The sequence below is a fragment of the Pseudophryne corroboree genome, chromosome 4 (genome assembly GCF_028390025.1).
Source record: "Pseudophryne corroboree isolate aPseCor3 chromosome 4, aPseCor3.hap2, whole genome shotgun sequence".
NCBI classification, from domain to species: Eukaryota; Metazoa; Chordata; class Amphibia; order Anura; family Myobatrachidae; genus Pseudophryne; species Pseudophryne corroboree.
The window spans coordinates 839,522,889-839,550,852 of NC_086447.1; the positions used below are offsets into that span (position 1 = coordinate 839,522,889).

Consider the following 27,964-nt stretch of genomic DNA (forward strand, 5'->3'; position numbering starts at 1 on the left):
TCACTTTACTGGTCAGTGATTTTGTTCAGTGACAAATCCCATTATTACAAATCGTTTTGTCTGAAATATTACTGTACAATACATCCATGTTTATTTTTGTTTGGCAATTAGTATGAGACACATTTAGGGATCAATTCAATTAGCCGCGAGGGGGACACGTTACCATTATTTGTATTGCCCTGTATTGCGAGTCCGGAGCTACTACAAGTGCAGCGTATAGGCATACTTAGGGGCCCATTTATCATTGAATATCTACAGCTTAATCACAGAAAACACTAGTTTTCGGGGGTAACCACAAATGAAATACATACAATTTACTGTTGGCTTTAATCCCGACAGCGGGATCTCGGCCACCAGTATGCCGACAGCGGGGCGAGCGCTAGAAAGCCCCTTGTGGGCTTGGTGGCTCGCTGCGCTCACCACAGGTTATGTTCTCCCTGTGTGGGTGTTGCGGACACCCACAGATTGAGAAAAGCCTGTGGCACCGGTATTCCGGCGGCTGCATTTCACCACCTGTCAGGATTCCGGCGTTGGCATTGTGACCGCTGGGATCCCGGCAGGCGGTCTCATGATCGCATCCCTCACAAATACTTAGTATCCCCCGAATGTATGACTGAGGGACCGCAGCAGATATATCTGATACTGTACCTGCTGCGATCCCTCCATTCCTGTCTGTCACCACAACCCCCATAGGTTTCTACGGAGGATGCAATGCTACTAGATTTACCAAGCTTGGGAATGCGAAGATGGCGGTAGCCCGCTGTAGCCTATGCGCTACGCATCGCATAAATTGCCATGAGAGTGTTCCACCCAAAACCCTCCCCGGCAATGGCTGCGCATTACTCCTGCTGCCACTCCAAGCACATCGCAAGGACGGCCTCCAGAGTCTATACGTTCATACACCTGCCCGATATATGCGCATCCTGCATTGCGATCTTGGGTACTAACATCGCGCCCAGATGGCATTTCAATAATAAATGGACCCCTTACTCACAGACTCCTAATAAGGTTTCTCATTACTTTAGACCTGTCCTTAAGGGAAACTTAGCAAATTTAACTACTTATGTTTATCAATGTTCAAATCTGCTGGAATTGTATCAGTTTTTTAACTACTGTATTAGTAGCGTAAGTTCTACCCCAGTCGACTCGCCAGGAGGCAAGATAAATGTTGGTGCCCCCCACCTCTCCCATATTGAAAGATATATTTGGAGTTATTCAGACTCAGTAGCAGTTTTGTAAAAAAAAATGTGAAACTGCTACTGATAAAAGCACATGCTGGGGGCCGCCCAGTACAGGGTGTCAAAGTCGGAAAAATATCATGCTACACGTTGCCATATATTCACCTAATGCGCTTGCCCGCTGCACATGCACTTTCTCTGGCGTGCGTGCACATATTCGCAGTTGCGTGACGGCGCCTCTACGGGCGTGCGCTCGAGCGCATGGGATGTGCATTTACGGTAGAGTTCGTGTGCGTCTAGCGGGCGACTCAATCGTTAAAATGTTTACCCAAATGGTATGTTTTATAGGTAATGTTCCCCTTAATGATAACTGTAAGTTTGTTTAATGTGACTTGTTCACGGACTTGGGAATCCCTCTTTACGTGGTACAAAGGGTCTGATTAAGGTTGAACAGTGGTGTCTGGTACCTAACCGAAGAGTATTTTAACAGCAACAATCCGGTGTTGGTTAGGTAAAGATTAATCGCTCCTGCATATAGTTATGCCCATTAGTAGTTTCTGGACTTTTCTCATATTTGCAGTTCATTATCCATGCGGCGGGAATCCGGCGATTCCCTCCCACCTGAGCAGTTTGTAATAGCCACAGCCCACCTGTTCAAATCCACCTATGACCTTTTGTTACAGTGCAGAGAGACATTCCTGTGTCCAATGAACAATAAGATTGTAGGGCCCTTTGCAGTACACTGTATGTTGTGTATATAAGGGTCACTGTCCCCAGACCGGCCAGTACTCTCTCTCTTCAACATTTATCTTTGATAATTGGAGGACTGGATTCCGGTTGCGCTTGCGAGTGTTCCCCGTATGGTATGTTTCTCTGTGGCCATTTTGTTACCCGTGTAATGTTAGCCATTCATTCTTAGTCTATGTATTTGTATTTGTGATTGTTTACTATTGTGTATATTTCTGTCTAGATATTCTGTTAGAATTATATGTTAGCTTGTAGTGTATGACTTGTCAACTGTTTCCCCTTTTCGATATAACTAGAAGCTTGCTAGTAAAGGTTTTGGAACCTTAGTAAAGTATCGTGTGTTCATTACATTACTGTGGGTAATCGGAGCGTCTCGATCGCTCAAGCAGCTTTAGCATTTACAAGGTTAAGCAGCGTTACATCGCTACAGTATTTCAGTACAAGGTTTACAGCATAAGAGTATCCTTTCTGTGTGTTACATTCAAGGTTTACTGAGTGTCATCCCGTGAGCATCTGCGCCGCTTGTGTTCCCCTCGTGGTCTCGAGCGTCTGCTACGCTGATAGCGTAGCATTACGGTAGTCTACCGCCTATAGCGTGCTCGACACCACGCATTAAGCTGTGAGCGAGCGTGTCGCATGTGCGTCTCGATCACGGCCGAGCGTATGCTACGTTAAGTGCGTACCCTTACGGTACTCCATACGCCAATTGCGTACTGAGTCTCTTACCTGTATATAGTGAAGGTTATAAGGTAATCAATAGGCATTATCAATTGAGGGCTCGTCCGTCCTCCACATATCCGCAATAACGAAAACAAACGTTATCTGCCAGCAAGGGCGGGAAGGCAGTAATGCTGGCTAGATAAGCGTCTGTTTCGCTACGTTGTAGGAGTGCTGGTGGAATCCGGAACCGGAGGTAAGAACAATACGCTAATATCTTTTAAAACTGTTTATTTCTGTTTTGTGTACACACACGCACACATCTACATTGTTGTATCTCACTCCCTTGTTGCCATTAGAATTGATTATTAGACACGGGCTGAGGAAATCTGGTGCTATTTAGTTGAGATTAAATAGGATAATTTTAAGGGAATAATTGTAAAGGACACACACACAGCATAGCAAATACTGTGTGGTGTACGGTAAGCGATTACAGTTGAACATCGTTTACATTGATAGAAGCGTGTTGATTGTGTCGATGTGGGCATATCTGAACTTTGTGCATACATGTCTCGGACAACGTGCGAAATCACGTACGTGACGCAAAGGCATACGCACGTGGCGTGTTTACACAACGGAGTGTACGGATACGCCCACCGAGACTCAAATCACACAATAACCTTGTTTAGTGTGGGCGGTATAGTATAGCCACCTGATAATAGCACAGGTTTGTTCAGTTTTTTTTTCTCCAAAAAGTATTAGTTAAAAGAAAACCTTTTTCTATTGCAATACTCAGGGATTGAACTACTGCCTGTATGAAAGGAATTTCTGTACAGAAAGATCAGTGTATATGAGTGAGTAGGAGTGAGTGTGGAAATAAAGGTATTATTTTTTGTGAACCCACAAATCGGGATCCCGTCGGAGACCACATCAGGTGAGTGGACACTTGGTGGCGTGGGACTGGCTTGCCCGCGTTAACATTATACAAGGTAAAAGGAGCAAGTAGTATCCGCAGACAAAAGGACTGCGAAGGTTTAAGCGCAGCCCGAGGGGTTTTGCGTAGCACCCATATAGTCAAGTTGAGCTCCGGCTGAAGGTTTCACAGCCTAAACAACCGATTCCATTGGTCGTAAAGCGTATAAATATTAAGTTATTTATGCGCAGTGCGACTGGACCGCACGTCATTGTGTGCATTAGTTTGTTACCTTGATACCCATTAAAATTTTACTGTGGGATCATAAACGCTATTTGTACATTCTAACGTGATTTGTGTAGGTTTTTGTTATTTTAAGGGAGTTTCACTGTTCACTCAGGAAATCTCCAACAACCAATACTTACTGGGGAGGGTAGATCCCACACGCACCAGTAAATAGAGGTTACAAAAAGATCCTACGAATTGGGTACGTCCAGTGGTGAGAACATCACTGGAACTTGTATTGGCCAATTGGGGCGCAGAGTGAGTGAAGGCACTAGTTGAACTTTCACCGTCGCCTTACTGCGGGCAATTTGGTCTGTTTGTAAGAATTAGCTAAGACAGCAATATCTGCAAACGATGGGGGCCAGTTGTTCAAAGAAGGGACGTCCAACAAGGGTTCACGTTGGTAGTTGCTGGCCCAAAGGGTCCGAACGGTATATAATGTGTGAAAAATACGGATCACACACACAGGTATTATGCAAAGAATGGGAACGAATGACAGAGGATGATGGGGAGCAGTTTCCCCGGGTAGGCAGTTTGAACCCTGAGGTATTGCAGAACCTACGAAAAAGGATAGGTCTAATAAAATCTGCAAAGCAGAGGATTAGACATTATGATTGTTTACAGATATGGCAACAGGAAAGTGAAATACAACAGGAATTAGCTCAGAAAGCAAATTCAAATCCTGGTAGAAATCTGATAGCAACGGCACCACCACCATATATATTAGGGGACAAAGTGGCTACAGAGAATGGCATGCGGGTGTACGATAAGGGTGCACTTAATCAATGTAGTAGTGATAAGATTAAGATAAAAGTTAATGCAAATGTTGATACTAACGCTAACCCATGCAAGTTGTATCCTATTTTAAACTTCCCCCAGGAATGCGACCAGGAAGATGAGCCCACTACGATTTCAGCTCTCTCTCTAGCGGCCACCATAAGCGATACTCCAGTGGGCACCGCCCAACCAGTAAGAGTGGCATCAAAGGCCCATAGCTCAGGGACAGGTGAGGTTGTGTCTCAAGGTAAGTACAGCACTGTACAATATGCTGAAACTATTGCACCACACGCTGTAGAATCAAACCAGAGTGAAGTAATTAATCTTAATCCTGTTAGAGTAATAGCGGTCCCCAATGGGAAGACTGACACAAATGGAGCCACACCCATCAGGAATATTGCCATGCACTGTCCCTGGTCCCGAGCAGAATTAAGAACAATTTTGTCTGAATTTCCTGATCCCAGAAAAGATTTAGCCGCATGTCAGAGGTTCATTAAGGACTTAGGTAACTCTACTGAACCTAACAACAAAGATTGGCGGACACTACTGCGGGCATGTCTGCCCTCTAGTATTGACCCTGTAAAGTTCATAGCTGACTGTAAATTAGATGAGGAGGTACCCCTTACGGATGAATATAATCAAGACAATGTAACCAGAATCAATCTGCAGTTGGGAATATACTTCCCAGCTGTGGTAAAATGGAACAAAATATTTTCCATCAAACAAATGGAAGGGGAAACTGCCCCTGACTATTTCCACAGGGCACTGGAGGAAATGGCTAAATATACTGGGATCGTGGACATTGAGGCAAATATACACCATAGAGAGGTAGCGGTGTCCGTCTTGATGGACGGTTTAAAGGAGGTATTAAGGAGTAGAGTACAAACCACTCAACCTAACTGGAGAGGTATGTCGGTGGCCGCCTTAAGAGAGACTGCTGTTGGGCACGACAGGAACATCACAAGATGCAGGGAGTCACAGAGTGATAGACTGATGGCTATAAGTATCCAAGCCCTTACAACAAGGCCGCCTCAGTCCCGATCACAGACCCTTGGTGGTAAGCCGTATGTGGTAAAGTGTTACAATTGTAACAGGGAAGGACATTTTGCACGTAACTGCACCAGTAACTCACATAATGCACATAAAAACCCTAGACAACGACATGACACACGAAATTGGGATCAAGGACCGCAGAGACGGAGTTATGAGCCACACGCAGGGGAAACAAGAAGGTATCCCCCAAAAAGAGACTGGCAAGTCTCTGATAATACCCATTCACCCCCTTCACAGGTGATAGCTGCCACTGCAATGCAGGGGGGTCACCACACACCATAGGGGTGGGGCCACACCTGTAATCTGCAGCCAGTGAAATTAATTGCGAGTCTTGGAAATGAACCTGAGGTCACAATTAATGTAGCTAGTAAATCTCTAAATTTCCTTGTAGATACGGGGGCGTCCAAGTCAGTGATAAATTCGACTGTGGGCATGAGAACCACTGGTAAAACAATTCCAGCCATGGGAGTAACAGGAGTAGTGCGACAATACCCTTTAAGCAAACCAGCAGAGATTACGATAGGGCCTTTGCATACCAAGCATTCTTTTCTGCTGGCTGCATCGGCTCCGACTAATCTCCTAGGGAGAGATTTACTGTGCAAAATGGGATGCGTCATATACTGTACTCCTGAAGGTGTGTTCTTGGACATACCCGAAAACCACGCTCAGGAAGCGCAGGATATGCTAGACTCCCCAACAACATTAATGTCACACACTGTTGTTGTAAATAGGTGTCCGTCCAAGGTAGAAGAAATGATTTCCCAGATACCGGAATCACTTTGGACCAAGGATGGACAAGACACTGGATTGATGGCAAATGTAGCCCCAGTAGTTGTGCAAGTAAAAGATGGTAGGATAGCTCCAAAAATCCAACAATACCCTCTGAAACCAGAGGTGGAGTTAGGAGTGTACCCTGTAATAGAGCGCTTGCTACAACAGGGCATTCTGGTAAGGACGTCCAGCACTGCCAATAGTCCCATCTTCCCTGTTAAAAAGAGTGGGGGGGAGGGGTTACAGATTAGTGCAGGATCTAAGAGGGATCAACAAAATAGTTGAGAGTCAATTCCCTGTAGTGCCAAATCCAGCTGTCATCCTTATGCAAATCCCTCCCACTGCCAAATTTTTCACTGTGATTGACCTCTGCTCCGCTTTCTTCTCAGTACCTCTGCACCCTGACAGTCAATACTTATTCGCATTCACATACAGAGGAGTTCAGTACACTTGGACTCGCTTACCACAAGGTTTCATAGACAGTCCAAGTATCTTCTCACAGGCCCTGCATGATTGTTTACAGTCTTTCCAACCAGAGAGTGGATCAGTATTGATACAGTATGTGGATGATTTACTACTGTGTTCAGATTCACTGGAAGCGTCCCTGAGAGATACGAAACAACTCCTGTTTCATCTTTCAGACACGGGACACAAGGTTTCCAAGGACAAGTTACAATTATGCCAGACCCGTGTGAGGTATTTGGGACACTGTCTAACACAAGGACTGAGACACCTCACCGCTGATAGAATTCAAGCAATTCGTGACATGACCCTGCCACAAACCCAGCAACAGATTAGAACATTTTTAGGAATGTGTGGGTATTGCCGTAACTGGATCCCAGGTTTTTCCATACTGGCCTTACCTTTGCAGGAGATGGTTTCATCAAGTAAACCTGATCGGATTTCGCATACAGACGAATCTGAGATGGCATTTGAGAAACTTAAACAGTGCCTAACGCAGGCACCGGCATTGGGTATGCCAGACTATGGGAAACCCTTTGAGCTGTACGGAACAGAAAGTGCTGGGTGCGCAGCAGGTGTCTTAACCCAGAAGCATGGTGATGCCAGCAGGCCGGTAGCCTACTACAGCGCCCAGCAAGATACGGTAGCGCGATCCCTCCCCACATGCTTGCGAAGTGTTGCAGCAATAGCATTGCTAGTCACAAAGAGCGAAGATGTAGTGCTAGGACACAACCTCACAATTCATACACCACATGCAGTGTCAGCCTTACTGAATTCGGCCCAAACCAGACACGTCTCATCAGCGCGGTTTACAAGATGGGAATTGGCATTGATGGCCCCCGTAAACATCACCATAAGGAGATGCAGTGCATTAAATCCTGCAATGTATCTCCCAGGTGTGCCTGGAAAGGCACAAAGGGTGGAGGATGAGAGTGATGGTGAAGGAGGATTTAATACAGGGGATGACACGCATGATTGTATGGAATATTTGACCCAAAATTTCACGGCAAGGCCTGACATCAGTGACAACCCACTGGAAGATGTAGATTTTACTTTCTACACTGACGGTAGTTGTCACAGACATACGGACTCGGGAGACTTATGTACTGGGTACGCAGTCGTAGATGACCAAGGTACCATAGAAGCAGAACCGCTAGGCCCACTACACTCGCACAAGTTGCTGAACTGGTTGCCCTAACCAGAGCATGTGAATTGACTAAGGGCAAGTCAGCCAATATTTACACAGATTCTAGGTACGCCTTCGGAGTAGTCCATGATTTCGGAGCCCTATGGCGCCTCAGAAATTTCATGACGGCAGCTGGCACACCCATAGCGCATGCAGCCCACATCAAAAGACTTCTAACAGCGATACAGGAACCCGACAGAGTGGCTGTTATCAAGTGTAAAGCTCACACATATAGCCAAGACCCGGTATCACTTGGTAACAGCCGAGCAGACGAAGCTGCTAAATCAGCAGCAGGTACCCCCAGACAGACAGACATCACACAACTGATGGTATTTAATACTGTAAACACACAGAAATTGTGTGAAATGCAAAATTTGTGTTCCCCGCAGGAAAAGGCAGTTTGGAGGTCAAAAGGATATGGCCAGGAGTCCTCAGGACTCTGGACAGATGGACATGGTAAACCAGTGGCACCCAGAGCATACCTTCCAAGTCTAGCAGAAGCAGCACACGGGCTGACTCATCTAGGCAAAGAAGGAATGTGTAAGCTAGTAAGAGCTTATTGGTGCGCCCCAGGATTTTCCTCCCATGCGGGTAAAAGAGCAATGACATGTCTCACCTGCTTGAGGAAGAATATCGGAAAGGCAATACCGACAGAGCCATCCCATATCCCTCCGACAGATGGCCCTTTCCAGGTAATACAGATTGATTTCATACAATCACCACCTTGTAGAAATTTAAAGTATGTTTTGGTCTGTATTGCTGTATTCTCAAATTGGGTCGAAGCATTTCCCGCGGCCACAAATACCGCTGTATTTACTGCAAAGAAAATTGTGCAGGAATTTGTGTGTAGGTACGGTATTCCTAGAATCATTGAGAGTGATAGGGGTACCCATTTTACAGGTGAAGTCTTGCAAACAATGTGTAAGTTGATGGGAATTAATAGTAAGCTGCACACTCCGTACCGCCCCCAGGCGAGTGCGAAGGTGGAAAGAGTTAACAGCACTATTAAAAATAAATTGAGCAAGGTAATGACTGAAACAGGACTGTTATGGCCTGAAGCTTTGCCAATCGTATTATACAGCATCAGAACCACCCCCAGGTCCCCTCTTAATCTGTCTCCTTTTGAAATTCTGTTTGGTCGACAACCCCATGTTATGATTAACCCCCAGGATGATTTGAAATGTAACAATGAAGTAACCGTAAAGTACTTGGTTAAGATGAGTAAGCAATTGAGGAATCAGAATGATAATCTAAAGTTGGTGATTCCTGATTTGCCAGACAGTAATTGTCATGACATTGAACCTGGGGATTATGTAATGATACGGAATTTTCTATGCTCAGGTTGCCTTATTGACAGATGGGAAGGACCATATCAAGTCTTATTGACCAGCACAACTGCTTTGAAGGTTGCAGAGAGAGAGACTTGGGTTCATTCGTCTCATTGTAAAAAGGTTGCCGACCCAGAGAGGTCGCGTGACAAAGAACAGACGGTAGAGGTTGTATCACTAGAGTGTCTGTTCAGGGAAGATTGAGACGACACCTGAGCGCTGAGGATAATAAGACCAGAAGCTTGTCGAGCCAGACTTCTTTTCCCCATTTGTTATTTTCTCCAGTTCCCACCTCCCTCCTATTCCCTTTCCCCTTTCTCATTTTTTCTCCTTTTACTCCTCTAAGATGGACTTGCCCCAAGAGACTGTGATACGGATTTTCCTGTTAACCATGATGTTGACCAGAGCAGTCTGTTTCGGTGAGAGTACCATGGAAGTCGAGGAAGGATCTGGAATGGGTTCTGATGGCCAGGATGGAGGCGTAAATTTCCAAGAACAACATAATCTCCGAGTAAAGGCGAGTATCAGAAAACGATCTGGTAGCATTGATAATAGAAGAAATTGTGAAGGATTGTTAGCTGAAGAGAACTGCATCTGTAGGCATTGTGACAATATAGTTGAGGATGGGTGCATCAAGAAATGTCAGTCCAGTTTTAATGTCCACATGGACCGGCATCCATTGAGTGACTATCACTCCCTAGTGGGTAAAGTGTTAAACCAGACAGACTGTTGGGTATGCTCTCAAGTACCTGAAGGTCATAGCAAATCAGGACTAGTACCATTCCCTTTAACTGTAGGAGAGGTACTTGAGCTAAGTGGTGGGAGGCCAGTGGACAAGAGGTTTAATATCTCTAGTCCTCCTAGTTTGAAGCTCCATCAATATCATGTGGATAGGTCCTTAGTGGGCTTTAACATTTCCAATCCCCGAAAGCCGGGAAATTGGGAAGTGTCATGGAGTAATCAAACCATGACCTTTTCATACAGAGCCGACAGAATGCCCATAGACACAGAACTTATATGCCAGATAGCCGACCATGGAAGATTTTTCCGGTGTAGATACACTCTAGGAAGTAGGACCATGCGAGTTGGAGAAGTATCACCAGGATACTGTGCACATATCGTACAAACAGATACGTGTATTAAACAGATGGGAGAGTTAGGGTTAGGAGATTTCACATGGAAAATTTGTAACATGATAATGTCATACTCCGTCCCATATGTTCTCCCCGATGATGCATACTTCATATGCGGGAGGAAGGCGTATAAGTGGCTTGCCCCAAACTCAGAGGGATTGTGTTATATTGGAAAAGTACTGCCTGAAGTAATGACTGTAACCCATAACAAAATGAAAGATATTCACCGCAGTGCCCAAGCTCCTTATACTCACACTCATTACGAGCACATCGTTAAAAGGCACCTGATAGAGAGGACAGAGCACTCGGCCTCTGATCTGATCCATGAATCCACCGGAATTCAATTCCTACTCGCGTTAGATATCACTCGTACCGCCAGAGGAGTGATAAATTACAAATATATATCTGCGCTTGCAAATTTATTAGACAATATCACCGAAATGTATGACGACACATTCAGGTACACTGGGAAAGAGTTACAAGCCTACAAAACAGAACTGGTTCAGCATAGGATGATTCTCAATTACCTCACAGCTGTGACAGGCGGGTATTGTGTTACCCTAGCGACTCAATATGAAATAAAGTGCTGCATGTACATTACAAACAGCACGGAGGACCCAGCCGAGGTCATAGACCAAAAGATGGATGACATTTTACAATTAAAATGGGAGTTTCGAAGGAAACACAATCTCACACTCGCTGCTGTGGGTAATGAGCTGACCAGTTGGGTGGCATGGTTGAACCCACGAAATTGGTTCTCGGGCTTAGGAGAATGGGCCCAAGGTATTATTGTGGATGTAGGGAAATTTCTTTTGTGTATTCTAGGAGTCGTCATATTGGTCGGACTGATATTTAGATGCGTTCGGGCTTTAACGAAGTGTAAAGGTAGGACTAGAGTGATGAGCCTGAGGAGCGAGGACACTGTACTAACAACAACTAATTTGATTTATGACCCAACGATAGAGACAATGTTGTGATGAAAATGTGATTCCATGGTCCGTTTCTATCACCCGTTTCTCCTTTGTTTTCCTCCAAGTTACAAAGACATCCGCTTGGAAGAAGAATTTGACAACCTCTTTTATACAGACCATTGATGAACTATGCTACAAGCCCCATTTTCCCTAGTAACTTTAAATTTTACGATAGCCCCAAATATTTTAGTGACTGTAACTTTCTGGACAATGGAAAAACTTTTGTCGCCATTTATAGCAAAAGCATCAGGAGACTACAGTCAACATGTACATCGAGACAAGACACAAGACAAGACCTCAATCGGCAAATGTATATTAAACTCACATAGTTTATGACTGCATTTACCATAATTGCTTCTTATCTTCATTTCTACAACCTTCAGGTAATGACACACATAGTCAATAGGGAATATAGGCACAGATATCAGCACTCACATATCCCCCCATTCATGTATCATCAACTAAAATGTGCTCCCCCATTTTGTTACAACCAAAAGCCGAAAAGAGCTCGGTAAAGTTTGACAGCCCATCCACAGACCCTTGATACGGGATAAGAAGGAATTCAAATGTATACTTCGCAATACCTCGAAGCTTGATTTAAAACACGTACGGCACGATGATACATGACCCCTCAAACATGGATTCATACACACATGCTTCTACTATCTCACTAGGTCATACCTTTTTCCCACCTTCCTCTCTTCTCCCTTACCCAATCATAGAAATGTATTTACATATGACATATATTTTTTTCTTTTTGAACTGTTTTAGGAAGTGACAGTTATTGGTGACTGCCAAAGGGTGGACTGTCAAAGTCGGAAAAATATCATGCTACACGTTGCCATATATTCACCTTATGCGCTTGCCCGCTGCCCATGCACTTTCTCTGGCGTGCATGCACATATTCGCAGTTGCGTGACGGCGCCTCTACGGGCGTGCGCTCGAGCGCATGGTATGTGCATTTACGGTAGAGTTCGTGTGCGTCTAGCGGGCGACTCAATCGTTAAATAATAAAACCAAATGGTATGTTTTATAGGTAATGTTCCCCTTAATGATAACTGTAAGTTTGTTTAATGTGACTTGTTCACGGACTTGGGAATCCCTCTTTACGTGGTACAAAGGGTCTGATTAAGGTTGAACAGTGGTGTCTGGTACCTAACCGGAGAGTATTTTAACAGCAACAATCCGGTGTTGGTTAGGTAAAGATTAATCGCTCCTGCATATAGTTATGCCCATTAGTAGTTTCTGGACATTTCTCATATTTGCAGTTCATTATCCATGCGGCGGGAATCCGGCGATTCCCTCCCACCTGAGCAGTTTGTAATAGCCACAGCCCACCTGTTCAAATCCACCTATGACCTTTTGTTACAGTGCAGAGAGACATTCCTGTGTCCAATGAACAATAAGATTGTAGAGCCCTTTGTAGTACACTGTATGTTGTGTATATAAGGGTCACTGTCCCCAGACCGGCCAGTACTCTCTCTCTTCAACATTTATCTCTGATAATTGGAGGACTGGATTCCGGTTGCGCTTGCGAGTGTTCCCCGTATGGTATGTTTCTCTGTGGCCATTTTGTTACCCGTGTAATGTTAGCCATTCATTCTTAGTCTATGTATTTGTATTTGTGATTGTTTACTATTGTGTATATTTCTGTCTAGATATTCTGTTAGAGTTATATGTTAGCTTGTAGTGTATGACTTGTCAACTGTTTCCCCTTTTCGATATAACTAGAAGCTTGCTAGTAAAGGTTTTGGAACCTTAGTAAAGTATCGTGTGTTCATTACATTACTGTGGGTAATCGGAGCGTCTCTATCGCTCAAGCAGCTTTAGCATTTACAAGGTTAAGCAGCGTTACATCGCTACAGTATTTCAGTACAAGGTTTACAGCATAAGAGTATCCTTTCTGTGTGTTACATTCAAGGTTTACTGAGTGTCATCCCGTGAGCGTCTGCGCCGCTCGTGTTCCCCTCGTGGTCTCGAGCGTCCGCTACGCTGGCAGCGTAGCATTACGGTAGTCGACCGCCTATAGCGTGCTCGACACCACGCATTAAGCTGTGAGCGAGCGTGTCGCATGTGCGTCTCGATCACGGCCGAGCGTATGCTACGTTAAGTGCGTACCCTTACGGTACTCCATACGCCAATTGCGTACTGAGTCTCTTACCTGTATATAGTGAAGGTTATAAGGTAATCAATCGGCATTATCAAGGGCAAGGCCACCCTGCATGTGTAGTGCTGCCCGGCATTACGACTATATTTAAAATGGGATCGTATTGCAGGAATCATGAAATAGAGCTGGACCCCCTGCATATGCAGCCAGGTTGCTTGTGTAGGCGGTCCGACGCCATATTTTCCATAGAAGGCGATGTCATCCGACCACCCCTAAAATGGCCATGACACGCCTGCATTTCCTACACCACTCCGCACCAACGCCGCATTACCACCCCTGACCACTTGCCGCCTGTCAACCATTTTGGGATGCGATCGCATAGTGGAAGCCAGTGCATGTGCAATGCTAATGCTGCGTAGGCACAGATGGATGATACATCTGTCTGAGATTTTTGCAAAACTGTGATCAACTCTGAATAACCCCCATAGATAGATGCAGCTAGATAGATAGATATTTACAGATAGATAGATATATACATATACATAGCTGCATGCGCAGCACATTTTATTATGTGGTGCACCGTCGGAGGAGCGTGTCAAGCACCACCTACTGGGCGTGTCTAGCACTGCCTGTAGGGCATGTCTAGCACCCCCTACTGGATAACACATGGTCCAGAAGTTTCCTGTTTGTGTAGGAATATAACCAATGTCATCATCATACAACAGAAGTTCAACCAGACTTGTGTCACTTCCTGCCCTCTGTGCCTCTCAGCCATACCATCATCTCCCACCTGATCTCTCAGCCACACCATCATCTCCTCCCCGCATCTCTTAGCCATACCATCATCTCCCCCCTGCATCTCTCAGCCAAACCATCATCTCCTCCCTGTGTCATCTCTCAGCCATGCCATCATCTACAACCTGCGTCGCCTCTCATCCACACCATCATCTCCCACTTGCATCTCTCACCATCCCCCTCTTTTTGAGGCTCTCAGCCTTCCCCCATCACTCTGTGCCTCTCAGCCTCCCCTTCACTCTGTGTCTCTCAGCCATCCCCCATTGACTCTGTGCCCCTCAGGCTCCCCCGTTCATTCTGTGCCTCTTCGCCACCCACCGTTCACTGTGTGTCTCTCAACCTCCCACCCTTCACTCTGTGTCTCTCAACCTTCCCTCTCTTCACTCTGTGTCTCTCAGCCTCCACCCTTCACTCCGTGCCTCTCAGCCACCCACCCTTTACTCTGTGCCTCTCAGCCTCCCATCCCTCACTCTGTCTCTCAGCTTCCCACCTCTGTGTCTCTCAGCCTGCCCCCTTCACTCTGTTCCTCTAAGCCTCCAATCCTTCAATCTGTGCCTTTCAGCCTCCCACCACTGTGTCTCTCAGCCTGCCCCCCCTTCACTCTGTGCCTCTCAGCCTCCCACCTCTGTGTCTCTCAGCCTGCCACCCTTCACTCTGTGACTCTCAGTCTCCTCCCGCTTCACTCTGTGCCTTTCAGCTGTCCCCCTTCACTCTGTACCTCTCTGCCTCCCCCTTCTGTCTGTGCCACTCAGATGCCTCCTGCATTGTCTTTCAGCCTGACCCCCCCTTCACTGTATCTTTCAACCTGCATCTTCCTTCATACTGTGTCTCTCAAGATTCCCCGACCTCTCTCACTCCTCTACCCCCTCCATTCATCGGTAGCGGCTCTCACCTGTATGACAGTCAGCCAGCGGACACTAGTGAGGCCAGGCAGGTGCTGCTTCTTCGCGGCAGGAGCAAGACAGGGCAGGAAGAGTGGCCATGATGTAATGCTAGCATCGCACTCTCTCCTCTCCCCCCTGTTTTGCATCACTTCAGTTCCAATGAGCTCCAGCGTGTGTCTGAACCAGCCTTGGATCCACTACTAATCTGCCGTGCGGCAAAAAAGAGGACAACTCTAGCACTCACCACTACCAATGAGGATATTTTCCATCTAATATGGACTGCTACCTATGGAAGCCTTTCCACCTCTAAAGCGGTGACCAGTAATTATACAAAAAAAACCGAACTGTGCTAAATTAATCAAACCTCTGTACAAATCAGTGGACGTTTCTGGGCATCTTAAAGGAACAGACACCGAGTGATCCTAACAGCTATAGGACGAACTGAATGTGATGTGTTTTATTTATTCACTTATTTTTAAACATGAGGAGAGTAATTGTTTATTATATGTGTTTTTACTAAAAATAAATTGGTAAAGTATTGTACTAATCCGATCACTTCATTATTAGCGCTGCCAACCCACAATTTTTCCTCTCTCCTCTCGCCAGCCCTGGCAAAGTGGGAGGCGGCAGTAAGGCGGGTCACAAGGTGTATATGCCACCGGCTGTGAGCCACTTAATTGCTAGTTTCGCCTCTGCTGATGGTGCTCCACTTGGCCTCGATATAACAGGTTATCACATGGAGTCGGAGACAATGGAGGAAGGGTGTCCCCTACACTGCAGGAGCCCGGCGTCAGCCGACTCCATTGTCTCCAGCAGTTCCACCTCTGTACTGTATATTCCTTAAGATATTTCTATATTCAGCTTGTACTATCCTTACCTATATATCTCTAAAATTAACTAACTGTAAAGTCATTGAAAAGTATTTTAACATTAAATAGGCAAGAATTTAGGGCCTAATTCCGAGTTGATCGCAGCAGCAAATTTGTTAGCAGTTGGGCAAAACCATGTGCACTGCAGGGGGGGCAGATATAACATGTGCAGAGAGAATTAGATTTGGGTGGGGTGTGTTAAAAACTGAAATCTAAATTGCAGTGTAAAAATAAAGCAGCCAGTATTTACCCTGCACAGAAACAAAATAACCCACCCAAACCTAACTCTCTCTGCACATGTTATATCTGCCTCCCCTGCAGTGCACATGGGCCCTCATTCCGAGTTGATCGCTCGCTAGCTGCTTTTAGCAGCAGTGCAAACGCTAAGCCGCCGCCCTCTGGGAGTGTACTTTAGCTTAGCAGAAGTGCGACCAAAAGGTTCGCTGAACTGCTTCAAAATATTTTCATGCAGTTTCTGAGTACCTTGCGATCACTTCAGACTATTTAGTTCCTGCTTTGACGTCACAAACACGCCCTGCGTTCGGCCAGCCACTCCCCCGTTTCCCCAGGCTCACCTGCGTTTTTATCTGACACGCCTGCGTTTTTTTAGCACACTCCCAGAAAACGGTCAGTTACCTCCCTGAAATGCCCCTTTCCTGTCAATCACTCACCAATCAGCAGTGCGACTGAAAAGAGTCGCTCGACCTTGTGTGAAACTGCATCGTTTTTTGTGAAAGTACGTCGCGCGTGCGCACTGCGGCCTATACGCATGCGCAGAAATGCCGATTTTTAGCCTGATCGCTGCGCTGCGAATAACGGCAGCTAGCGATCAACTCGGAATGACCCCCCTGGTTTTGCCTAACTGCTATCAAATTTGCTGCTGCAATCAACTCTGAATTACCCCCTTAATGTAACCGATGATTTTTTTCCACATGCCAGATTACAACCTGACAAATCAGTTTCCGCTGTCTCGTATTTAAATAAAGTCTTCTGCTTTTCCATCTGCATCATAGATTATCTTGTTAATACCCCAATGCTTATTTATATGATATACATCGATGTTCCAGCTATAGCTGTGCCTGGAATGTTTCTGTACACCTCTCACATCAGTACATTACAATTATTACCATTTGCAGGACCTAGAATATTCTAAATTCTGTAGCCTACTAATGTTAACATCCACTATGCCTAAATTGGAAATGTGTACGTGTATAAAAACATTTCCACACATTATATTGCAAATGAGTCAGACGACTGAAGTAATTCATTATGGCAGAGCGGCTCGTCACTGCGTCCAGTGTTTCTTGTCCCCCGTTCATAAGTCTGGAAATACTGAGGAGTAATTTACGGCCTTCATAAAGATGTTTTTCAGCAGGTCCACAAACATTAATCAGGAACCTCAGGTGTTAAGCTAGTCGTTCTCACAGGACTCTGGAGTTTATCCGTGGAACTAATGCAGCACTCACTCTAAAGTTCCAAGTTGTTACTTAAAAAGGAATTAAGAGAGGCAAATCCTGGTTGTAAAAACAAGGTAAAATCTGCTCAAGATCTATCAAAGTAAAGTAATCTCCTTCAAGCATGAGAGTGTTTAGCTGAATAAATTTGGTCAAGGTTGTCTGCTGGATTGTGCTTGGGATGGGGGAGGTTACGCTTTCGGGCCATCATCCTGTGTAAACAGGCACATGGAGTCAGCATACAGTATCTGTACAACTTAGATGATTTTATTTTATAACGCTTTCAAATTTCTTTTGGAGATGCCTTATACAGTAGTTGATGCCTACAGAAAAAGTACAGACTATCTTTTGTTACTGTATTTAAATAAAGTTATTTAAAATCTGTTTTAATTCCAGAAGATTAAAATGGATTTTCACACTGTGACAGGACGGTTCCGTACGAAAGCACTCACCGCTTTTGCGTCCCGTCTCCTGTGCTCAGAATGGAGGGTCAGGTCACACGGGACCTGGCCACATAGGGGATTCCCGCTTACCGTCAGTAACCGCCTGTTACTGACTCCACCCACTGTGCTGTGGGCGGGTTTATTCTGCCACCACCAAACTCCTAACCTGCCGTGGCGTTTGGAACCACGGTTCTGCTCTGTATCTGCCGACGCACTGCCTTACCACACCTGTGTGGTGTTGACGAATCCCCACTAGCCACTTGCTAGGCCTCTACCGGTAGCTGGCGGAAGGCGGAACTTGGAGACGTTAGGTGCTTCCCTGGACAGCCGGAGGATGGGGCTATGTTTGGCATAACCCTGTAGGTCACAAGATGAAGCAATCTTCTTGAGGCAGATGAGATGTTTATTTGCTCAACAATAGCCTTAAAAAAGACTCTTCCCTATTGCTAGGGGCAACAGCATACAGCAAGATGTTCCAGCAGAATAAAGATGGTACAATACAATACAATGGGACAGCAGCCCTCCTTTTATCCTACTCCAATACACATTACCACAGGGGGTAAGCCTGTGGTGTACAACCAATCAATGTTTACCCATGGGCTGTGCATGCCTTGGTCACATGTACAGCTACATTGTTCCCTATGGACAGTGGGGAGTGGTCGTTCTCCTTTGCCTGTCCCATCCTGGAGGATCAGGATACGCCCCGGTGCCGTTCAGTCTAGGCTGGGGGAAGTTTTCCCGCCTAAACTGACTTCCAGAAACCTGCCCGGGACCTAGCCCACTGCCTGCAGCCTGGATTTGGGCTCCAGAGCTGGGCAGCCTAGATCCCCGGTCAAGGTTTCCTGTCCATTACGGGTGGTGATCTCCATGGAGCTCCAGAAAACCACTCAGCTTGTTTCAAAGCTGAGCTTCTTCTCTCTCTCCCAATGCCCCTTTCAAGAGTGAGGCTGGAAGGGAAAGTATTCCGTTTTTGGGGAAAAGGTCTGGGAGAATCCATCAGCCTGCACAGCCATGGATTCCCCCCTCCTGGGACACACAACCAAGTAAGTGCAATTTACCTTTAAATACATTTCCTTTAAACACATGTGTTTCCCTTTAAATATACTCTGAGCCTGTGCCCTGCACAGGCTCCACATACCTAGACACTGCAGTGCCTTACAACACACGGTATATGTGATTACATTTAAAACAATGTTTTTTTGTTTCTCTAAATACTGTCCCCTAGCCCTGCAGCCTGGCTGCTAGGACTCTGTCTGTGCTGGGGGTATGGGGCTGGCTTCCCCCATCCTCCAGCCTGCGTGTAATGCCCGCCACTGGGGTCCAGGGAGCTGGCTCTCCCTGTTCCCCCAGTGTGGCACTCACTCAGTGGCTTCGCCGCACAGTGCGGCGCGGGTGTGGTTCGTTTTATCGACAGTATCTAGGTCGACAATGTTTAGGTCGACCACTATAGGTCGACAGTCACTGGGTCGACATGGATGGAAGGTCGACAGGGTTTAGAGGTCGACATGTGCTAGGTCGACAGGTCTAAAGGTCGACATGAGGATTTTTTTTTTGTGTCGTTTTCTTCGTAGAGTGACCGGGATCCCAAATTAGTGCACCGCGTCCCCTCGCATGGCTTGCTTCGCTCGCCATGCTTCGGGCATGGTGCCTTCGCTCCGCTACCGCTTCGCTCGGCACACTTTACCGTTCCAATCGTAGTCCACGTGGATCGTTAAGTATGAAAAAATCCACAAAAAAAAATAAATGTGAAAAACTCATGTCGACCTTTAGACCTGTCGACCTAGCACATGTCGACCTAGAAACCATGTCGGCCTTCCATCCATGTCGACCTAGTGACTGTCGACCTATAGTGGTCGACATAAACATTGTCGACCTAGACACCGTCGATCTTCAGACCGGATCCCGTGCGGCGCACCCCCCTGATCTAAAGCCCGGCGGCCCGGGACACTTGTCCCGGCTGCCGTGGCTCTGTGTCTGCTGCAGCGCTGAGGCGCCGGGAGCATAGCTCCCGGACCCCAGCACTCACCAGCCTAATCATCCCCCCGCCGCCAGGGAGCCGGCTAGCCCGGTCCCCTGTGTGCGGCGCATTCTGGTGGCCTCGCCGCGCAGCGAGCCGGCTAGCCTGGTCCCCTGTATGCGGCGCTAAATCTGTGGTCCCGCCGCAGCATCCGGCGGGGAGATGGGCTGCGGTGCACCCCCCTTGCCGCCCAGCAGCCCGGGACGTTCATCTCGGCTGCCGCGGCTGGCCACCTCCGATGGGCTGAGGCGCCGGGAGCAGAGTTCCAGGCCCCCAGCGGCGGCACCCACAGCGAGCACTGCAGCGGGAGCTGCTCTCCCTCCGTAGCGCTGAGGTGCCGCGAGCGTAGCTCACGGACCTCAGCGCACACACAGTGCCTCTCCTCTCCCCCGGCGCGCACACACAGATCAGCGCGCCGGGGAGCTCCCTCGTCGTGGCACACAATTTAAAATACATTTTTAAACATTTGTAGACACACGGCGCCTAGCGCCCACAGTATTTTAAATATGGCGCCAAGCGCCCATTGTCCTCATAATGGCGCCGGGCACTAGGGGTTAACCCCTTCAGTGCCGTGGCGGCCATTGTCCACGTGGGCTGGGGGTCTCTCCGGCCACACACACTTTTAAATTTTTATGCCCCAATTACTAAAGCAAAGGGCAATCATTTAAACAGGCCAAACTTTCATCCAACCATCCAACTAGTTGGTTAGTTGTAGTGATGAGCGGGTTCGGAGCCTCGGGATCCGAACCCGCCCGAATTTCACCTTTTTTTTCACGGGTCCGAGCAACTCGGATCCTCCCGCCTTGCTCGGTTAACCCGAGCGCGCCCGTACGTCATCATCCCGCGGTCGGATTCTCGCCATTTTTTACTCGTGCATTGGAGATGATCGTGAGAGGACGTGGCTGGCGTCCTCTCAGTTTCTATGTTCAGTGGGCTGCAAATTGTGCTGCAAATATCTGTGCGCAGTGTGCTGCAAATATCTGTGCTGAGTGTGCTGCAAGTGCAAATATCTATGTTCTCTGCCTGAGAAACGCTCCATATCTGACTGTGCTCAGTGTGCTGCAAATATCTGTGCTCAGTGTGCTAATTGCTTTATTGTGGGGACTGGGGACCAGCAGTATTATATAGTAGGAGGACAGTGCAGAGTTTTGCTGACCAGTGACCAGTGACCACCAGTATTATATGTTCTCTGCCTGAAAAACGCTCCATATCTGTGCTTCATTGTAGTATATAGTAAGAGGACAGTGCAGAATTTTGCTGACCACCAGTATAACTATATATATAGCAGTACGGTACAGTAGTCCACTGCTCTGCCTACCTCTGTGTCGTCAAGTATACTATCCATCCATACCTGTGGTGCATTTCAGTTTTGCACAGTTTGCTGACCACCAGTATATACTATATAGCAGTATGGTACAGAAGGCCACTGCTCTACCTACCTCAGTGTCGTCAAGTATACTATCCATCCATACCTGTGGTGCATTTCAGTTTTGCACAGTTTGCTGACCACCAGTATATACTATATAGCAGTATGGTACAGAAGGCCACTGCTCTACCTACCTCTGTGTCGTCAAGTATACTATCCATCCATACCTGTGGTGCATTTCAGTTTTGCACAGTTTGCTGACCACCAGTATATACTATATAGCAGTACGGTACAGTAGGCCACTGTTCTACCTACCTCTGTGTCGTCAAGTATACTATCCATCCATACCTGTGGTGCATTTCAGTTTTGCACAGTTTGCTGACCACCAGTATATACTATATAGCAGTACGGTACAGTAGGCCACTGTTCTACCTACCTCTGTGTCGTCAAGTATACTATCCATCCATACCTGTGGTGCATTTCAGTTTTGCACAGTTTGCAGACCACCAGTATATACTATATAGCAGTACGGTACAGAAGGCCACTGCTCTACCTACCTCTGTGTCGTCAAGTATACTATCCATCCATACCTGTGGTGCATTTCAGTTTTGCACAGTTTACTGACCACCAGTATATACTATAGCAGTACGGTACAGTAGGCCACTGCTCTACCTACCTCTGTGTCGTCAAGTATACTATCCATCCATACCTGTGGTGCATTTCAGTTTTGCACAGTTTGCTGACCACCAGTATATACTATATAGCAGTACGGTACAGTAGGCCACTGCTCTACCTACCTCTGTGTCATCAAGTATACTATCCATCCATACCTGTGGTGCATTTCAGTTTTGCACAGTTTGCTGACCACCAGTATATAATATATAGCAGTACGGTACAGTAGGCCACTGCTCTACCTACCTCTGTGTCGTCAAGTATACTATCCATCCATACCTGTGGTGCATTTCAGTTTTGCACAGTTTGCTGACCACCAGTATATACTATAGCAGTACGGTACAGTAGGCCACTGCTCTACCTACCTCTGTGTCATCAAGTATACTATCCATCCATACCTGTGGTGCATTTCAGTTTTGCACAGTTTGCTGACCACCAGTATATACTATATAGCAGTACGGTACAGTAGGCCACTGCTCTACCTACCTCTGTGTCATCAAGTATACTATCCATCCATACCTGTGGTGCATTTCAGTTTTGCACAGTTTGCTGACCACCAGTATATAATATATAGCAGTACGGTACAGTAGGCCACTGCTCTACCTACCTCTGTGTCGTCAAGTATACTATCCATCCATACCTGTGGTGCATTTCAGTTCTGCACAGTTTGCTGACCACCAGTATATACTATATAGCAGTACAGTACAGTAGGCCACTGCTCTACCTACCTCTGTGTCGTCAAGTATACTATCCATCCATACCTGTGGTGCATTTCAGTTTTGCACAGTTTGCTGTCCACCAGTATATAATATATAGCAGTACGGTACAGTAGGCCACTGCTCTACCTACCTCTGTGTCGTCAAGTATACTATCCATCCATACCTGTGGTGCATTTCAGTTTTGCACAGTTTGCTGACCACCAGTATATACTATATAGCAGTACAGTACAGTAGGCCACTGCTCTACCTACCTCTGTGTCGTCAAGTATACTATCCATCCATACCTGTGGTGCATTTCAGTTTTGCACAGTTTGCTGTCAACCAGTATATAATATATAGCAGTACAGTACAGTAGGCCACTGCTCTACCTACCTCTGTGTCGTCAAGTATACTATCCATCCATACCTGTGGTGCATTTCAGTTTTGCACAGTTTGCTGACCACCAGTATATACTATATAGCAGTACGGTACAGTAGGCCACTGCTCTACCTACCTCTGTGTCGTCAAGTATACTATCCATCCATACCTGTGGTGCATTTCAGTTGTGCGCAGTATATATAGTAGTAGGCCATTGCTATTGATATATTACTGGCATATAATTCCACACATTAAAAAATGGAGAACAAAAATGTGGAGGGTAAAATAGGGAAAGATCAAGATCCACTTCCACCTCGTGCTGAAGCTGCTGCCACTAGTCATGGCCGAGACGATGAAATGCCATCAACGTCGTCTGCCAAGGCCGATGCCCAATGTCATACTAGAGAGCATGTAAAATCCCAAAAAATAAAGCTCAGTAAAATGACCCAAAAATCTAAATCAAAATCGTCTGAGGAGAAGCGTAAACTTGCCAATGTGCCATTTAAGACACGGAGTGGCAAGGAACGGCTGAGGCCCTGGCCTATGTTCAAGGCTAGTGGTTCAGCTACACCTGAGGATGGAAGCACTCATCCTCCTGCTAGAAAACTTAAAAGAGTTAAGATGGCAAAAGCACAGCAAAGAACTGTGCGTTCTTCTAAATCACAAATCCCCAATGAGAGTCCAATTGTGTCGGTTGCGATGCCTGACCCTCCCAACACTGGACGGGAAGAGGTTGCGCCTTCCACCATTTGCACGCCCCCTGCAAGTGCTGGAAGGAGCACCCGCAGTCCAGTTCCTGATAGTCAAATTGAAGATGTCACTGTTGAAGTACACCAGGATGAGGATATGGGTGTTGCTGGCGCTGGGGAGGAAATTGACAAGGAGGATTCTGATGGTGAGGTGGTTTGTTTAAGTCAGGCACCCGGGGAGACACCTGTTGTCCGTGGGACGAATATGACCATTGACATGCCTGGTCAAAATACAAAAAAAAAATCACCACTTCGGTGTGGAATTATTTCAACAGAAATGCGGACAACTGGTGTCAAGCCATGTGTTGCCTTTGTCAAGCTGTAATAAGTAGGGTTAAGGACGTTAACCACCTAGGAACATCCTCCCTTATACGTCACCTGGACCGCATTCATCAGAAGTCAGTGACAAGTTCAAAAACTTTGGATGACAGCAGAAGCAGTCCACTGACCAGTAAATACCTTCCTCTTGTAACCAAGCTCCTGCAAACCACACCACCAACTCCCTCAGTGTCAACTTCCTCCTTAGACAGGAAAGCCTATAGTCCTGCAGGCCATGTCACTGTCAAGTCTGACAAGTCCTCTCCTGCCAGAGATTCCTCCAATGCATCCTTGAGTGTAACGCCTACTGCTGCTGGCGCTGCTGTTGTTGCTGCTGGGAGTCGATCGTCATCCCAGAGGGGAAGTCGGAAGACCACTTGTACTACTTCCAGTAAGCAATTGACTGTCCAACAATCCTTTGCGAGGAAGATGAAATATCACAGCAGTCATCCTGCTGCAAAGCGGATAACTCAGGCCTTGGCAGCCTGGGCGGTGTTAAACGTGTTTCCGGTATCCACCATTAATTCACAGGAAAGTAGAGAATTGCTTGAGGTACTGTGTCCCCGGTACCAAATACCATCTAGGTTCCATTTCTCTAGGCAGGCGATACCGAGAATGTACACAGACGTCAGAAAAAGACTCACCAGTGTCCTAAAAAATGCAGTTGTACCCAATGTCCACTTAACCACGGACATGTGGACAAGTGGAGCAGGGCAGACTCAGGACTTTATGACTGTGACAGCCCACTGGGTAGATGTATTGCCTCCCGCAGCAAGAACAGCAGCGGCGGCACCAGTAGCAGCATCTCGCAAATGCCAACTCGTTCCTAGGCAGGCTACGCTTTGTATCACCGCTTTCCATAAGAGGCACACAGCTGACAACCTCTTACGGAAACTGAGGAAGATCATCGCAGAATGGCTTACCCCAATTGGACTCTCCTGGGGATTTGTGACATCGGACAACGCCACCAATATTGTGCGTGCATTACATCTGGGCAAATTCCAGCACGTCCCATGTTTTGCACATACATTGAATTTGGTAGTGCAGAATTATTTAAAAAACGACAGGGGCGTGCAAGAGATGCTGTCGGTGGCCCGAAGAATTGCGGGCCACTTTCGGCATTCAGCCACTCCGTGCCGAAGACTGGAGCACCAGCAAACACTCCTCAACCTGCCCTGCCATCATTTGAAGCAAGAGGTGGTAACGAGGTGGAATTCAACCCTCTATATGCTTCAGAGGATGGAGGAGCAGCAAAAGGCCATTCAAGCCTATACATCTGCCTATGATATAGGCAAAGGAGGGGGAATGCACTTGACTCAAGCGCAGTGGAGAATAATTTCAACGTTGTGCAAGGTTCTGCAACCCTTTGAACTTGCCACACGTGAAGTCAGTTCAGACACTGCCAGCCTGAGTCAGGTCATTCCCCTCATCAGGCTTTTGCAGAAGAAGCTGGAGACATTGAAGAAGGAGCTAAAACAGAGCGATTCCGCTAGGCATGTGGGACTTGTGGATGGAGCCCTTAATTCGCTTAACCAGGATTCACGGGTGGTCAATCTGTTGAGATCAGAGCACTACATTTTCGCCACCGTGCTCGATCCTAGATTTAAAACCTACGTTGTATCTCTCTTTCCGGCAGACACAAGTCTGCAGAGGTTCAAAGACCCGCTGGTGAGAAAATTGTCAAGTCAAGCGGAACGTGACCCGTCAACAGCTCCTCCTTCACATTCTCACGCAACTGGGGCTGCGAGGAAAAGGCTAAGAATTCCGAGCCCACCCGCTGGCGGTGATGCAGGGCAGACTGGAGCGAGTTCTGACATCTGGTCCGGACTGAAGGACCTGCCAACGATTACTGACATGTCGTCTACTGTCACTGCATATGATTCTCTCACCATGGAAAGAATGGTGGAGGATTTTATGAGTGACCGCATCCAAGTAGGCGCATCAGACAGTCCGTACGTATACTGGCAGGAAAAAGAGGCAATTTGGAGGCCCTTGCACAAACTGGCTTCATTTTACCTAAGTTGCCCCCCCTCCAGTGTGTACTACGAAAGAGTATTTAGTGCAGCCGCTCACCTTGTCAGCAATCGGCGTACGAGGTTACTTGCAGAAAATGTGGAGAAGATGATGTTCATCAAAATGAATTATAATCAATTCCTCCGTGGAGACATTCACCAGCAATTGCCTCTAGAAAGTACACAGGGACCTGAGATGGTGGATTCCAGTGGGGACGAATTAATAATCTGTGAGGAGGGGGATGTACACAGTGAAAGGGGTGAGGAATCGGACGATGAGGAGGAGGTGGACATCTTGCCTCTGTAGAGCCAGTTTGTGCAAGGAGAGATTGATTGCTTCTTTTTTGGTTGGGGCCCAAACCAACCAGTCATTTCAGTCACAGTCGTGTGGAAGACCCTGTCGCTGAAATGATGGGTTCGTTAAAGTGTGCATGTCCTGTTTATACAACATAAGGGTGGGAGGGAGGGCCCAAGGACAATTCCACCTTGCACCTCTTTTTTCTTTCATTTTTCTTTGCATCATGTGCTGTTTGGGGAGTATTTTTTTGAAGTGCCATCCTGCCTGACACTGCAGTGCCACTCCTATATGGGCCAGGTGTTTGTGTCGGCCACTTGTGTCGCTTAGCTCAGCCATCCAGCGACCTTGGTGCACCTCTTTTTTTCTTTGCATCATGTGCTGTTTGGGGTCTATTTTTTAAAACTGCCATCCTGTCTGACACTGCAGTGCCACTCCTAGATGGGCCAGGTGTTTGTGTCGGCCACTTGGGTCGCTTAGCTTAGTCACACAGCTACCTCATTGCGCCTCTTTTTTTCTTTGCATCATGTGCTGTTTGGGGACTATTTTTTTGAAGTGCCATCCTGTCTGACACTGCAGTGCCACTCCTAGATGGGCCAGGTGTTTGTGTCGGCCACTTGTGTCGCTTAGCTTAGCCATTGTCACAACTGAGGGCCTGAGCTGACGGGAGGCAGCCTCAGTTGTAGGGGCTGAGATGTACCGGAACCTGGGAGGTTGTATCAGACCCCTGGACATGTAAGTAACATGAATAATAACTGCCCGAAGGCGTGACCACGACAACTTGGATAAAAGTCAATGATGTTTATTATGACAACTCCGCAACACAGCAGCAGTAAAAGAAAACGTAAAAGTCAGCAAAGAATAAATACAGTTCCTGGGTACTACAGGATGGCAGGAGCCACAGGGCACTGGTAGTGTGAGATAGTTCTTATGATCTTCTAGATGGAAAGTCCTTACCAGGCCCGACTGTAGCAATGGAGATAACCCAGGATTGTGCCAGCTGGTGTTCCAGGAAAAGCTGGGTTGCTGAAGATAAAACAGCTGCTGTGGATACTGGCTGGAACCAGACTGTTGTTAGCACGGAGTGGATACTGGCTGGAACCAGTTAAATAATAAATGAACTTGGGAGCGATGAAATATGAACTGAAATGTAGAACTTAAGAGCGGAGAAATAATAATACCGGTGGAGAGTGGTAAAGTGTAGAAAGGACACCGGCCCTTTAAGGGAAGCTGTACTCTGCTGGAAGCTGAGCTGCAAGCAGGTAAAGTTGTAGCTGGAAACAGATTAATCCACAATGGATTGGAGAGTCAGGCTACACCGCAGGTGGAATGCTGGTGCGGATCTCTATGGTGGAAGTCTTGAGACAGGAGCTGGAACCTGGAAGACAATCACAGAAGAGAGACAAACAGGAACTAGGTTTGACAACCAAAGCACTGACGCCTTCC

At 46.8% G+C, this 27,964-nt stretch overlaps 1 long non-coding RNA gene across 2 annotated transcripts in view; it reads right to left on the minus strand.

Moving 5' to 3' along the window:
* LOC134911821 (uncharacterized) overlaps positions 1-27,964 on the minus strand; it is a 172,737-nt gene that overhangs the window by 2,973 nt on the left and 141,800 nt on the right. The gene's annotated exons all lie outside the window — the stretch shown is intronic.